Genomic DNA, 16,121 nt, shown 5'->3' with positions numbered 1-16,121 from the left:
AGATTATCATGGACCAGCAAATGTTCTATAATAGCTACCAACTTTGACATTTGCTCTCCTCTTTAGATTTGTGCTCTGATCCCATTTTGACCTTTGAGTATTTCCTTTATTTTCTTGCCAAACAAAAGATGTTTGTTTTAATGTTATCTGGTAGTTTTGAGAGGTTTATAAGAAAGATTTTTCAGATAGAAATCCTCTCTAAAATTATATTCCTCCACAGATCCTCATAGTTCTAAATTCTGTGAAAATTTTAACTTGATCTTCAGTGTTTTCATGTAATTTTTTTTTGTCTCTGTGTGTGAAGTACTGGTGATTAAATTCAACACATTGTACATGATGCTAGGGGTGCTCTACCACTGAGCTGTATCCTTAGCCCCTTTTATGTTTGATTTTGAAATGGGTCTCACTAAGTTACCCAGGCTGGCCTTGAACTTTTGATCCTCCTGCCTTAGCCTCCCAAGTAGATGGAATTATAAGCATGTATCAATATACCTGGCTAAGTACATTCTTTCAATTCTTACAAGTTGGTGAGATGAGCATTATCATTGTCATTATGCCTATTTAAAAGATGAGGAAACCGAGGCACAGAAAAGGTAAATAATATGCCCAAGTCACCCAGTCAATAAGTGGCAGGTATTTGAATCTGAGAACTTTGACTTCAGAGTGCATGCCCTTAATCACTCCAGTCAGCCATCCATTCACTCTTCCATCTTATTTCCAACCAGAATGGGCAGGCAACCTTCACCCACTGTAACTGTTCGAAAACAATGTCATATGTACTCAATATGGATAGGTTTTAAGTGTCTAGATATTTAATATTTGCAGAAAGGGAGAACAATGGGAAAGTTCCTTGTCAGATTTGGACTTGAACTAAGTCTAAAGAAATAGATTTGACATAAGTAGGAAAAAAAGGGAAAAGGAAAAGAATTTCAAAAGGGGATGAAGAGGGGAGATATAAGCCAAATGCCAGATGTAGACTTGAGCATGATAGTGAAAATCCTGTTCATGAAGCAGGTTTTTTTGTTTTTTGTTTTTTTTCCAAGAAGAGAAAGACATTGGGATTGTATTGGTGGGAAGGAACCTGAAAACCAGTGGGGAAGTTTAGATGTAACAGGTAAAAATTAGGTATAAAGAAGATACTTTTGTAACAGCATACAACAAAGTAATGTTGTTCCTGTCCTAATCTGCAACCTTAAAAGCCAGAGACAATGGACTTCATTACTCACTACACAGCAAGCAGTATGAATGTCAGTTTCACATAAATTCCCCTTCCTCTCAGGTTCCATAGGGGTGATGCAGAGTGGACACCATGAGATGAACAACTTGGAAAAATCAAATCTTTTATTTCACTTGTTTATTTTTTATTTTTATTTTTTTGTATGTGGTGCTGCGGATCGAACCCAGGGTCTCGCATGTGCAAGGTGAGCGCTCTACCGCTGAGCCACAACCCCAGCCCCTCAAATCTTTTCTAATGGGCTGCAAACATACCTTCCTGGCCTTTGCCCTGGAGGAAGAGATCTTTTATTATACTAGACAACAAACAAACCTGTTCTCGGTCCTAGATGGAGACAGTTCAAAAGTTAAGTCCATCTGTGCTTCCGTTCATAAGATAGAAACATGAGAGCCTCATGAAAAATTGTCTTCTAACAGAAGTCATCTAAGAAATGGTAAACTGCATATGAGGTGGTGGGACATTTCAGGTAAGCCGCACATAGTAGAAATCTTAGTTGTTGTCAATCTTGTTCCATGTAATAGTCCCAGGTATAAATATTCAATCTCAGTAAATGCTACCTCAGCAAATATTTGCTGAATGCATTTAGTGCCAAACAAATTTTGAGTATTTATTATGTGTCAGGCCTCAAACTAATCACTTGTTAACTGTTAACTCTTTTATTCTTCATAACAATAGATATTTTCATTATTCCATTTACAGATGGTAAACTGAGGCATAGAAAATGTTCATTAACTTGCTCCAGGTCAGACTTTTAAGAAATAGTAGAGGGCTGGGGATGTGGCTTAAGCGGTAGCTCACTCGCCTGGCATGCGTGTGGCCCGGGTTCGATCCCCAGCACCACATACAAACAAAGATGTTGTGTCCGCCGAAAACTAAAAAATAAATATTAAAATTCTCTCTTTCTCTCTCTCTCTTAAAAAAAAAAAAAAAAGAAAAAAAGAAATAGTAGAGCTGGATTCAAACATCAACACACAATTCCAGAACCTGTGGTTTTTAAGTGATAGTGATAAATGGCCTTTCAAGGCCTGCCTGAGAGGTGGTGGCAATTATGGTAAGAAAAACAGATAAAGGTGCCTTTTAAAGGAATAGTCATTCTGGGCATAGTGGCTGAGAAAAGGGGTGAATTGTGACCTGAGTGAAAATAGTGGAGAAAGGTACTTCAAAGGTCAATATCTCCATAAAAACAACTAAAACTGTTTTTTGTTTTTTTTTTAAAAAAAAACTTGTCAGAATTTTTTCATAACCCTGGAAACCAGTTGAATGTTCACAGAAAAACAGTGGACACATACATATTCACAGAAACCTGCTGAATCCTGTAGAAGAGCAAGTTTATGGCATTTTATTTATTTATTTTTACACTTTAAATGTGGTAGCCATGAAAATAGGCTTTTGTATTATTTTATTGATTTTTAAAAATAATAAATGACAGTGGAATGAATTACAATTCTTATTACACATATACAGCACATTTTTTCATATCTCTGGTTGTATACAAAGTATGTTGACACCAATTCGTGTCTTCATACATGTACTCTGGATAATGATGTCCATCACATTCCACCATCATTTCTAATCTCCTGCCCCCTCCCTTTCCCTCCCACCCCTCTGCCCTATCTAGAATTCATCTATTCCTCTCATGCTCCCCCTCCCTACCCCACTGTGAGTCAGCCTCCTTATATCAGAGAAAACATTCGGCATTTGTTTTTTTGGGATTGGCTAACTTCACTTAGCATTATCTTCTCCAACGCCATCCATTTACCTGTAAATGCTATGATTTTATTCTTTTATTGCTGAGTAAAATTCCATTGTGTATATATGCCACATTTTTTTAATCTATTCACCCACTGAGGGGCATGTAGATTGGTTCCACAGTTTAGCTATTGTGAATTGTGCTACTATAAACATTGATGTGGCTGTGTCCCTGTAGTATGCTGTTTTTAAGTCTTTTGGGTATAGACCGAGGAGAGGGATAGCTGGGTCAAATGGTGGGTCCATTTTCAGATTTCCAAGGAATCTCCATATTGCTTTCTAATTGGCTGCACCAATTTGCGGTCCCACCAGCAATGTATCAAGGTCCCTTTTCCCCCACATCCTCTCCAACACTTATTGTTGTTTGTCTTCATAATAGCTGCCATTCTGACAGAAGTGAGATGATATATTAGAGTAGTTTTGATTTGCATTTCTCTAATTGCTAGAGATGATTAACATTGTTTCATATATTTGTTGATTAATTGTATATCCTCTTCTGAAAAGTGTCTATTCATGTCCTTGGCCCATTTGTTGATTTGGTTGTTATTGTTGTTATTATTATTATTATTATTATTATTATTTTGGTGTTTAGCTTTTTGAGTTCTTTATATACCCTAGAGATTAGTGCTGTATCTGATGTGTGAGGGGTAAGAATTTGCTCCCAGGATGTGGGCTCTCTGCTTACCTCACAGATTGTTTCTTTTGCTGAGAAGAAACTTTTTAGTTTGATTCCATCCCATTTATTGATTCTTGGTTTTAATTCTTACCCTATAGAAGTCTTTGCCCAGCCCAAACACAGAAACTCTTTGTGTGTATTGCTGGTATCAAACCCAAGAACAGGTGCTAGGCCAACACTCTACTACTGAGCTACCTCCCCACACTTTGTGGCATTTTAACCTGCCTTAGTGCCATCTCTAGCTCTCCAGCTCAGTGTTAGCCTTGGAAATGGAAGCCTCCATCCTAATACCAGTACCAGAGGGAGTATCATGAATGTTACTTGGAAATATTTGCCCTTGATTGATCTGTCTGGTGATTCCCTTAAAAAATCAGCTCAAAAGGCATGGCTTATCTTGCCTCGTAACTTTCCTAGCTCCAAAGCCACTACCTGGGGTCATTTGTTGAAAACATAAACAAAGGCTAAATGTTTTAGTCTTTGCTGCCAAGGCAATAGATGAAAATAGGGGAAAATAATAGGTTAACCAAGTACCTTGGGAGCTAGCCTGAGGAATGAGATGCTTTGGAGACATTTCTGGGAACATACAAGCCCATCTTCATGCTCAGTGCCGTTCACCTGTTCGAGAAAAACCAGAGAAAGTTCAAAGCTCTCACCTCCAGTTGGTCTGTACAGACAGGCAGTAAAGGCCAAAGCGGAGTCGTAAACCACGTGGCTACGTGTTGAAGGCATACCCCAATCAAGACACAGAATTTATCTGAAAAGACAGATTTTTTATTGTTGTGGTTATTGTCATTGTTCCAAGTGTTTAAGGAAATCTTTGTACAATCATTAGCTAAACACTAGCAGAGTAGCAGTGCCATTGGTTGCAAATGAAAAGAATATGGAGTTTGCAAAATTAGTTTAGAGAAGTCACTAAACAAACTTGCTGCAGGTATGGTACTTGCAGAAGGCTAGACATGTAAATCAATAGAATAGAATTTTAAGTCCAGAAATAAACACATCCATTTGTGAACAACTGAGTTTTCAACAAAGTTTCCAAGATTATCCAGGGGTTAAAGGACAGTCTTTTCAACAAATGATGATGGACAACTGAATCGTCACATATCAAAGACTGAAGTTGGACCCCTACCTCACACCATATATAAAATTAACTCAAAAACAGATCAGGCAGGCCTAGATGTTGGAGCTAATGCCCACAGAACTCTTGGAAAGAAAAATAGTTGTAAATCATTATGATCTTGGATTAGGTTACAGCTTTTAAAATATTAAACAAAAAGCAACAAGAGAATAAATACACAATCTTGCACTTTAAAATTAAAAAAAATTGGGTATCAAAGGGTATAATAAAGAAAGTGAAAGTAAAACCTATGGAATGTGAGAAAATATTTGTAAATCATTTATTTGAAAAGAGTCTAGTGGCCAAAATATAGAAACAGTCTTTAATGCTCCACAATAAAAAGACAAAAACTCAATTCAAAAATAGGCAAAGGACTTGAATACCTACTTGTGCAAAAAAGTCAATAAACGCATGAAAATATGCTCTAAGAATTAGGGATTAGACAAATGAAATTGAAAACTACAATAAAATACGCCTTCACATCCACTAGCATGACTAAAATTAAAAAAAAAAAAAAAAAGACAAAGGGCCAATAAGAGTTGGCAAGGATTTGGAGAAATGAAAACCATCACCCATTGTTGGTAGGAAGGTAAAATGGAGCAGCCAGAGTGGGAAAACAGTTTGGCAGTTCCTCCAGAGTTATGAAATGACCCAGCAATTCTGCTTTACTCTGGTCTTACAAAGGCCCAGGTGTTCAAGGCCCAGTCATCAGCCTGTGGGTCTAATAGGAGGCGGCAGAACCTTTAAGAGGTGGGGCCTAGAGAGGGGATGTCAGGTCACTGGGGGCCTCTAAGAGGAATATTGGGACCCTGCCCCCCTTCCCCTTGCTTTTTACTTCCTTGCTGCCATGTAGTGGACAGCTTGCCACAGGCCTAAAAGCAACAAATCCATCTGACACTGAATTGAAACCTTCAAAACGGTGAGCCAAAACAAATCCTATTTCAGCTTTTCAAAGTTGCTTATCTTAGGTATTTTGTTATAGTAATGCAAAGGTGACTAATATACACTTCTCAGTATATATCTAGGATAACTGAAAAACAAATTCACATGAAAACTTGTACACTAATGTTCATCGAAGCATTATTCATAACAGCCCCAGAGTGGAACAAATCAAAATCTGTCAGTTGATAAGGAGATAAACAAAATGTGGTATATTCATAAAATGAAATATTATTCATCTATAGGAAGGAATGAAGCACTGCTACATGCTACAATGATGATTGTAAATATTATGCTAAGTTGAAGATGTCAGATATAAAAGTTTACATACTTTATGACTCCATTTATAGAGATGCCCACAAAGACCAGATTCATAGAGACAGAATGTAGATTAGTAGTGCTAGGATGCGGGTATTTGAGAAGTATGGGTTTTCTTTTAAGGCATGGGGAAATATCCTAGAATTGGAGAATGGTGATGGTTTGTACAACATTATAAATACACTAAAAGTTACAAAACTGTACACTTTAAAATTGGTAAAATCATGAATTTTATGTTATATGGATTTGGTTAAAAAGGGGAATACATCAAAGATAAGTGCATTGATTTATAGTTTCCAGTCTGGGAGAATTAGTGAATAATCTCTCTTGACAAAGATGAATAAGTTTAGAAAGGAATCTTGAATTTTGAGGACAAATGGCAAATTTGACTTTAAACATTGGCTTCAAATTGAAAATTGCATTTGATTAGTAATTTGGCCTCTGATAGGTATCTAGTGAGATTTCAGGCTAGAAATAATATTTGGAAATGTGCAGCACAGAATGCAATGGAGTCTTGGGGCACAAGGTGCTCACTACCAAGAGGCACCCTACCGGCCCCTTCTGTGCGTATCACAGCCTGTTCTCTCTCCTAGAAGGCTAAATGCTTTAAGTTAACTCAATGCTCACCAACTTGAAAAATGCCCCACTCTGGGTTGGCAAGATGAATGGTAGTGCAGGGATGGGGTAATCCTATTTTTATTTGAAGCCTTCCAATATACATACTTGCCCACTTTTCCTCAAGGCAGGGACCAATCTTTTCTCTTTTTGGGGAGTGTGGGGGGGTACCGGGGATTGAACTCTGGGGCACTCGACCACTAAGCCACATCCCCAGCCCTATTTTGTATTTTACTAGAGACAGGGTCTCCCTGAGTTGCTTAGGGCTTCTCTAAATTGCTGAGGCTGGCTTTGAACTCCCCATCCTCCTGTCTTAACCTCCTGAGCCACTGGGATCACAGGCATGGGCCACGGCACCCAGCGGGACCAATCTTTTAATGATGAAAATCTTTTCACTTCCCTAAGCATTCAGACACCAAGAAATGATTGTGTTAACATTTGGTAAACACTATCCTTTGGGAATTTTAAGCAGAAGAGTGATGTGAACCAATTATGTTCCAAGAGATCCCTCTTGTTGCTATGTGGGAAATGGACCAGAGAAAGTATTTGATAAGATCAGCCGGTATAGTTCCCCCCCCCCCGCCCCCTTTAGACAATGAATCTCCTTTGGAGATAAAATTCTTCAGTTTTTCTTTCAAAATCAAGTTCTCTGGTTTAAAGGTCAAGAAATACATACACACCTGAGTTAACACAGAATCCCTTTAGTTGATCTTTTTTATTCATCAGTGAAAATACCCATAAAAACTACATTTCACAGTTGGGTCACCAAAGAACTCTGACCTGTGCTGTGTGTGTGTGTTTAACAGTAAAAATGTTTATAGAAATGTCCAGGTATTATAACCCAACAGGGGAATCTACACACAGACTTTTGATTTCAGTTTCTCATTGCATTCCAAAATATGGCTTCTATGTTTCTTTTCACCGGGAGGAAACTTTGTGAAGGAGCAGACATACACAGTCTATATAGCTCTTACCTGGCATTGCAACAGGGGTGCTTCCATTTCTTCTAGTACAAGTCCCGGGAAGTGAAATACCAAGAAACCTGCCAGCAATACTTGGTAAGACATCGGGGGAGTCAATACTGTTGTACCTGCAGTTCTGATTAGCTACTCTGGTCATGTTTAGATGAGGCCCTCAGAGAAACAGGAACTTGAAAAAAAAATGCACATAGAGCTGCTAGAAACCAGGGAAATTTCTATACATTCACTTACTACCCATGATTACTGAAAGAAATGTTCATATAATATATATTATAAATATACATAAGATATATTAAATATACATAAGAAATATTCAGGGGCACACACCTGTAGGGCCACCAACTTGGGAGGCTGAGGCAGGAGGATCGAAAGTTTGAGGTCAATCTGGGCAACTAGAGAGACCCTATTTCAAAATAAACTAAAAGAAAAAGGGACTGGGATGTAGCCCCATGGCAGATCACTTGTCTAGCCAGGTTCAATTACCACTACTACTACTACTACAAAAAAAAAAAAAAAAGGAAATAAATATATAAGGCAGGTTTAAATCTTAGGTCTATAAGTGAACAAAGATGTCCCATACTGTAAGTTTTTACATCAGAGAAATGTTCCTTTCACATTAAAAATCAAACAAACAAACAAACAAACAAAAAAACAGGAAAAAATGCATTTACGTGGCTGAGCTGCAGGAGATCTGTACTGCTTCAAAGAAAGATTCCCCCAAATTTCCCATCTTCTGTTGACTCTTCCAAAATTTCACTTCTCTCCCCCAACTCCCTACTCAGCCTGCAGCTTCCTCTCTCGGTGAGCGTGCCTGGTACTTCATCCTGTAAACGGAGGCATCAGGCAGCTTCCTGCCCTTCCTGCCTCTCAGTTGGCACAAAGCTTTCAGCCCTGTGAGGAGGAGCCACCCAACCACATCCCCTTTAACCTCTATGCATCATCCCCAAGTGAAACAGCTGTGAGAGAGATTCCTATCTAAGTAAAGGGAATGCTGCCAGACACGGGTGGCTCACACCTGTACTCCCAGTGGCTGGGGAGGCTGAGGCAGGAGGATCAGCAAAAGTGAGGCACTCAGCAACTCAGTGAGACCCTGTCTCTAAATAAAATACAAAATAGGGCTGGGGGTGTGGCTCAATTGTTGGGTGCACCTGAGCTCCATCCCTGGTACCTGTGCCCCGCCTCACCCCCCCAAATTCCCCATCTTCTCTTTTCCAATTGTTTCTCTGGAGGTCAGTGGATATTTTTCATCTCTTTGAATTTTGACTAACTGAATGTCTCAACCTCCACCACATCCAATTTTATTTCAGTCACTCACAGTTTCTTGGGGCTTGGTGATGTCACTCTTTGCGGATTTTAGATTTTTTTTTTTTTTCAGTTGTTGACGGACCTTTGTTTTCTTCATTTATTTATACGTAGTGCTCTGAGAATCGAACCCAGTGCCTCACACATGCCAGGCAAGTGCTCTACCACTGAGCCACAACCCCAGCGCCCCCACCCCTAGGTCTTAGATTTTTTTAGGTTCTTTATGGGTGCCTTCGAATCCACCTGAGTGTTGGGTGCCTCAGGGTCTGCCTTAGCTGACTGCTCTCCTCCCCTCTCCTTTTTCTTCATTATCTCTTTTATTCTCATACTAGTGAGGTGAGGTGGTATTAGAGTTTGGATCTGGACTGTCTCTCAAAAGCTCATGTGCTGAAGGCAATCCAGCAATGTCCAGAGGTGGGGCTTTTAGGACATGATTGGAGTATGAGGACTCTGACCTTATTGGTGGATAATTCTTTGGATGGGTTAATGTGAATGGATTACAGGGTGCCCTTGGGAAATATATCTCATCCCTGGCCTTCTTCCTCTTCTCTGTCCTCCCCCCTCCATCTTTCTCCTGGCTGCTGTGAGCTGAACAACTTTCCTCTGCCATTTCCTTTCACCTCAGGCCCAAAGCAATGGAGCTGGCCTACCAGGGACTGCCACCTCGGAAACCACAAGCTTCCTCCTCTGAGTTGTTCCTTTTAGGTATTTTGGTCACAGTGAAAAGCTGACTAACACAGAGTGGTTTCCAAATGGACATGTATCCCAGGATTTCAGACTAAGGTATCTTTCAGGGTCCTCTTCATAGAAGAGTTCAGATTCCTTATATGGAAGGACCTTGAGCTAAGAATGTAAAATCCCTAGCTCAGCATTTTCTTGCCCCACGTCTTCCAGCACACTCAAGAAGCAATCAACCCCACTAGAATTCCTATTTTCACTAAAATATCCTCTGACAGCAAATGCTTGCTCTTTTAAAGCTTTACCTTCTATGGCAGAAGTCAGCAAACTCTGCCTCCCAGACAGATTTGTCTTTCTTCCCATTTTTGTAAATACAGTCGTATTGGAACCCAGCCACACCCATTCATGAATTTATTGCTTTTGTGCTACAGCTAGAGTTGAATAGTTGCAGTGGAGACCATATGGCTTACAAAGACTGAAATATTCACTATCTGTCCCTTTTCAGAAGAAATTTGCCAACCCCTGTTCTGCAGGCATCTGATCAAAGGTGTCCATGTGTGCTAATTTGTGTAACTATCTGGCTGCTGAATGCTAGATAATACTAGCGTCCCCTTTGCCATCAGAAACAGGGCCATTCATACCTTTAAGTCTAGTATTAGCAGAGAACGAATCCCAGATAACCCAGAGCCTATTCACCCGTATGCTCCCGTACCTAGAGCTCCGCCATCGACCTTTTGGGTAGCAAACACTGTGGCTGTCGCTCCACCTCCACCTTCAGAGAGAAGGAAACTTCCAACTTTTCTCTTCCTTTCAAGATTGTTTTGGCTATTCAGGGTCTTAGTTCTTATTTTTGTTGTTTAGGGTTTTTTTTTTATAAAATGAAAATTAATTTTATTGTTAACAAAAGAGTAAAAGGCAAATTTAATAGAAAACTGCATCCCCTGACGCCTCCCCATAACCAAAGCACAACCAATAGGCCCCCACTGTGCACTGAATGAAGTCCAAACTCTTCTGCAGGTCACTGAAGGTGCTCTGTGGCCTGTCTTCTGTAGGTTTATTCTTCCCTGTGTCAGCTTGTCCTTTCCTCTGTCTCTCACTTATTTTCTAATTTCCTCATTAATGCTCAGCTGCTTGCACTTCTAGTCACGGCCCATTCTCTTTATATTACTTTGCTTTCTCTGCCCAGAAAACCTCTCCCACATTTTTGGGATTGACTTCTCCCAGTTTTTCCTTTAGCCATTGTGTGATAGGCTATCTTCTCCAAGAAACTTTCCCCCAACACCCAATTTTGGTTAAGATCTTCTTTTCTGAGCCCCAGCAGCCCTCAGTCTATGCTGTTTGGTTAAGACATTATATGACATCAGTTCTCTAGAAACTCTCTGAAGTCAGGAGCTAGTCCTCCCTCCTCGGCATCGTTTTCTTAAACTTTGAGTGGATAAACACAACTTTTGGCACACAGATAACTTGTGTTCAACTTAACAGAACTAAAATAAATTTTGTCTCTCTAAGTCCAGGGCCTGTTGCTAAGGGTTGGAATATTTCTTCCAGGGGCAAAGGGAAGCCCAAGTCGGGGAGATCCTCTAGTATCAGACTCAATCAGACTCACTGGGGTGTGGAGTGTATGAACACTGACAGGAATCTGAGTATCAGTTGACTTCCACAGAGTGGACTTGGAAAATTCCCCTGCTGCCAGGTCATTACACAGGACTTCTATTTAAAAAAAAAAAAAAAAAGTATATGAAGTTCAGGTCACTCCAAAGGCCACTGGGCAAAAGTCCAGTTCCTCTGTGGTGTAGTTGTCCTTTCCTGGAGGAATGCCAGAGGCCCTGGGAACCTTTTATTCTCCAGTGCTTTATGCAACTTCAGTTCTTGAAAATGTTTCTCCAAATGCCTTTTGATGACTGTAGACTTGCAACTGTTTTATAGATAATATGGTTTTAAACTCAAAGGATACCCATGGGCTTGGTTCCTGAGACAATCAAGATGAGCAAATATTTGTAGGACAAAATGTGTAGTGTAGGTGTCCACAGAAGGGCCAACCGGGATTCAGCAGCCAGAACGGAAGAGAGGCCTTCACCTGGGCTCCTCCCCACGCTCTGCTCAGAGCTGTTTAACACAAAAGGAACCAGGTAATGCAAAGTCCTCACAGTTGCTGTCTTGTCGACCAAAAAAGAAGGGAATGAGTAATGAGATTCCCAGCCCAAACCCTCCTTCCACATATGACTTGACAATAAATAAAAAAGCCACTCAGGTACAACTTGCTTGTCTGTAGTAGATACTTGATATGAAGTTCAACTTCAGAAGAGACTGAAGAACTTTTTTTTTTTTTCCTGTGCCAAGGATTGAATCCAGGGCCTCACAACCACTAGGCAAGCACTCTATCCCTGAGCTACACCCCCCACCCTAGGCTTGGAAGTATAATATTAATGCTTAGTACATTCAGATATGCTCAATTTTTGGATCTAATCATTCTTGTAAAAAATTGTGAACATGCCATATAAACTAACTAATAGCAAACAAATGGTCTGAAATCTTAAATGCTTAGGTATTTAAGGAAAGTATTTTTAAAAAATAGTAAGGGCACAGGGGGGGAATCCACTTGGATAAATGAATAGTAATTAAAATGATCCAACAAGAAAAGAGCACATCCATTTTCATCCTGGTTATCCCAGACCCCAAGTGCCTCTTGTTGCTAATAACATTGTTTTAATTTTTCTTAAAGTTTCTGAATTCCAGATCAGCTATGCTTTCCTTAGACATTGTAAAGTAAGAGAGCTTCTCTTGAAAACAAAATATTTTTAGTAATTGTGAGTTCATACTACCTTCCTTCTAATTCTTTAAAATAATGTGTCAAAAAAGAAAGTCTGATATCCCTCTGGTGCCCTAGGATAGTTTGTCTTAAGATGATGTTTCAATTTGTCTTAAGACAAAGTTCAAAATACCCCATAGACTTTTGAGGCTCATTGGCTTTGCTTTCCCAAAATGGAAAGTTTCCCCTTTAAAAAACAAGGTTCTATGAGCCTCTTTTTATGTCATAATTGCTGTTTACATGCCTGCCTGCATCCCTGGGCGATGCTTTGATGTCAGCGATTCTTCACTAAGCACTTGTGGAGAACTGTGCTGGGCTGGGGTCTATTGGTTAATCTGATGAAGGCATTTACTGAGCACCTATGCCCTGCTGGACGTTAGAATACAAAATGAAAAATACATTTCCAGAGTTCAAAAGACTCAGAATCCAGGCAAGGAAAGAGCCTGTGAGCAAATAAGCTCACAGCAACTTGAGCAGACTTGTACTAGAGGTGAGTGTCTGGGGGAGAAGTGACAGGGAGCCATTGCTCTGAGGGTGGGGAAGAAGAACTTGACAGAGTGTCGGTGGTACGTGATCCCAGGCCTTGAAGGATGAGTGCCATTTTACCAGTTAAAGAAGAGTCAGGAGGGGAGAGTGGGAAATTAAGTTGGGATAGACGAGTTGGTTCCAGGAAAACGTGACCACCGGTGGAAGAATTTGAAGCTGAATTGATAATTAATCAACAAGTAATCAACCGTAGGCTAAGGAGCAGAAGCAAGGCATGACCTGGGAGTTATCTAGGGAAACTTAGACACGGCATGTTGGTGACAGAGAAGTTGGCAGGTAGGTCCTGCAGCACCAGTCAAATGGAAGGTGATCAAGACTGGAACTGGGGGACAAAAGAAGGAGTGGAGATGTAAGGAAGGTACCCCAGCAGGAAGGGACCAGGCTTGCCACGGAAAGAGACAAATGTTTGTTGAGAAAATGATCAATTTTTTAAATGAATGATTAAACAGGACTTCTTGATGTTTTAAAAAGCTGTGAACATGAAACACGAGTCCACTCTAAGGATTTGAATGCGAATGACAAAAAAGGATGGCTTATTGCTGCATCGATGGGTGCTGGAGGGATGAGAGATGAAGTGGATTCAAAGACTTCCTGGGTATGATGGTGTGCACCTGTAATCCCAGCTACGTGGGAGGCGGAGGTAGGAGGATTGCAAGTTCAAAGTCGGACTTGGGCAACTCGCTGATATCCCATCTCCAAACAAAAAATAATTTTAAAAAAAGGGCTGAAGATGTAGTTCAGTGGTAGAGTGCTTGCCTATCATTCACAAGGCCCTGGGTTTGATCCATAGTACAGGAAAAAAAAGAAAAAAGAAAAAAGAAAAGCAAAGAAATTAACTAGTCAGTGTCAACTCCTGCAGGGTAACGTTTTGCTCCTTCTTCTGAGTACGGACATGACTTAGTATACAGTAATTTATTAGTAAATGTTAATAAGTCAATAGTGCAAGTAAACAGGGGAAATAAGGGCATGGATTTTGACCTTTCTGGTGACCTTAGATGGCTCATATGAAGGAGCCTTCCCAAGCACTGTTTTTTTAACCTCTTCAGCCTCAGTTTCTTCATCTAAAAGACTCAGAAGGTGACCTGTCCCTGGCTAACATCATTTTAGTGTTGATCATTAGTGACTCTGTATTCTCTTGCTGATTTGATGTTCCTTCTCCTTCAAAACAACTTAAAAGATAAAAATCCAATTCTTAAGGCCTATCCCTTCCCTCCAATATGAGCTGAGGAAATGAGTGTTTGAGGCACCGAGAATCTAAAGGGCTTAGGAGCTGCAGGGCTATGTCTGGTTTGGAGGATCCCATGGCCATAAATGGAATGGTGTTTGGAGTGTTGTTTTTGCCATGTCTCCTGGACTTAAATGGAACTAAATTCTCTTGCAAAGATGGAGAGGAGAGGAGGGGGTGCCTGGGCTGGGAGCTGGCTGCTAGTCTGTGCACTGGAGGTCCAAGTTCAGATATGCTTGCGGGAAAGCTTCAGTTCAATTTTCTGTACTCACACAATGAAGCTGTTGTGTCCAGAGGCTGGAGAAGGCAGCTGGATTTCTCGAACTCAATGGCCAGCATCTTTTTGATTCCCTTTTGATTCTCCTCTGTTGGAGACATGATCCATAGGACACACGTATTTCTATTAGGTCAGTCATGCTGTAAACTCTAGGTAACAAGCAGCATATCATGAATAGACGTCGACAGCTCCAGGCCCTGGCGAGGTGCTGAGCAATATGTGAATAAAAGCTTTGGGTAAAACAGGAGTAATTAACACTTTCCCCCCCTTTAAACATTCGCTCTGCCTTTGGTTAACCATTTTAGGAGGGTAGGTTCCTGGACTTCTGGGTCCTTTTGCTGTGTTAGCTTAATTTTGTAAACTACCCCTCCAGGAATGTGCTGAATAAATGCCCATCTGATTGCAAAAGGCCAGAGGGATTTCTGTGCCTACTGCTTACAAGATCTAATCAGATGGTTCCTGAAATGGCTCTGGCCCTCTCTTTGGGAACAATTTCTAGAGTGAGACTTTTTTCTTCCCACTAAGCCTCTTGGTGGGTGATAGTTGTTGTTTTTTTTTTTTTCAATTGTTATTTCTTTATTTATTTTGGAGACCAGGGATTGAACTCAGGGGTGCTTAACCACTGAGCCACATTCCCCAGCCTGTTTTATTTTTTATTTTGAGACAGATTCTCACTAAGTTGCTTAGGGTCTCGATAAATTGCTGAGGCTGGCTTTGAACTTGTGTTCCTCCTGCCTGGGCCTCCTGAGCCATTGGGATTACAGACTTGTGCCACTGTGCCCCATTGCAATTACTTTTTAAACAGAGTGAAGCTTAAGCAAATGGGCACACACACACACAAAAAAAACACAAAAAAACTGGGGTTTAGAGGTGGGAACTGGTGGATGTACTTAGATACAGTAATAATAGTGGACATTTATCTGTGACTCTGGCTAGGCACTATTAGATGAACTTTATGAATTTAATTTATTCAACCTTCAGTGTGACTCTACAAGTATCATTATCTTCATCACCTTAAAGAGGAGGAAACTGAAGGCACAAAGGAGTTCAGGTGGTTGGACCTGGTACTTATAACCAGATACTCATTTCCTCTGAGCAGGGTAACCCCCTAGCTTTTAGGCCGCTTGGTTTCCTGACAGCTATGTTGTGGTTTGGTTCTCAATATAGTTTTTAACTCCTCATTGACTTGGTACTTTTATTCCCCAGCATAAGCAGAAAGTCATGAGAGAGGAAATAGGGGGAAGAGTAAGGGAAGAATCCATGACAGCTTGTCCACACTCACACACGGGCACACACCCCGTGAGTGTGCACAACAGGGGCACACCCACACCCACACCCACAATCTGGTCCCTTGATTTCATCTTCTCATTCCTCATGGGCTCCCAGAGGCTCCTTTCCTGCCAGGTTATACATAGACCTTCCCTGAGGGATCAGTTCTCCCCACTCCAGGTCATGGGAAGGGGCAGAAAGGCGATGACTTCCTTTCGAAGGGCCCCGTCGGAAAACCATGTTTGGAGAGGAACACATAAAAATTGATCAGTCAGAATAGCAACCATAAATCCCAACCTCTCAGAGTGCCGCAGTTCGGCCAAGGGCTCTCAGATCACAGAAGGAAATCAGGGCTATCCTGTAGGAGGTCAGTGCTGAGAAAAGCAA

At 40.7% G+C, this 16,121-nt stretch overlaps 1 long non-coding RNA gene across 1 annotated transcript in view; it reads right to left on the bottom strand.

The window, feature by feature from the left end:
• LOC125620156 overlaps positions 1–16,121 on the bottom strand; it is a 42,814-nt gene that overhangs the window by 14,777 nt on the left and 11,916 nt on the right. The window contains exon 2 of the long non-coding RNA XR_007351735.1: positions 4,313–4,413. This is a non-coding gene — a long non-coding RNA (uncharacterized LOC125620156). The remainder of the gene's footprint in view (positions 1–4,312; positions 4,414–16,121) is intronic.

This window comes from Marmota marmota, unplaced genomic scaffold (assembly GCF_001458135.2).
Source record: "Marmota marmota marmota unplaced genomic scaffold, marMar, whole genome shotgun sequence".
Classification (NCBI taxonomy): domain Eukaryota; kingdom Metazoa; phylum Chordata; class Mammalia; order Rodentia; family Sciuridae; genus Marmota; species Marmota marmota.
The sequence above is the reverse complement of the archived record's forward strand: the minus strand, read 5'-3'. Positions and strand labels throughout refer to the sequence as shown.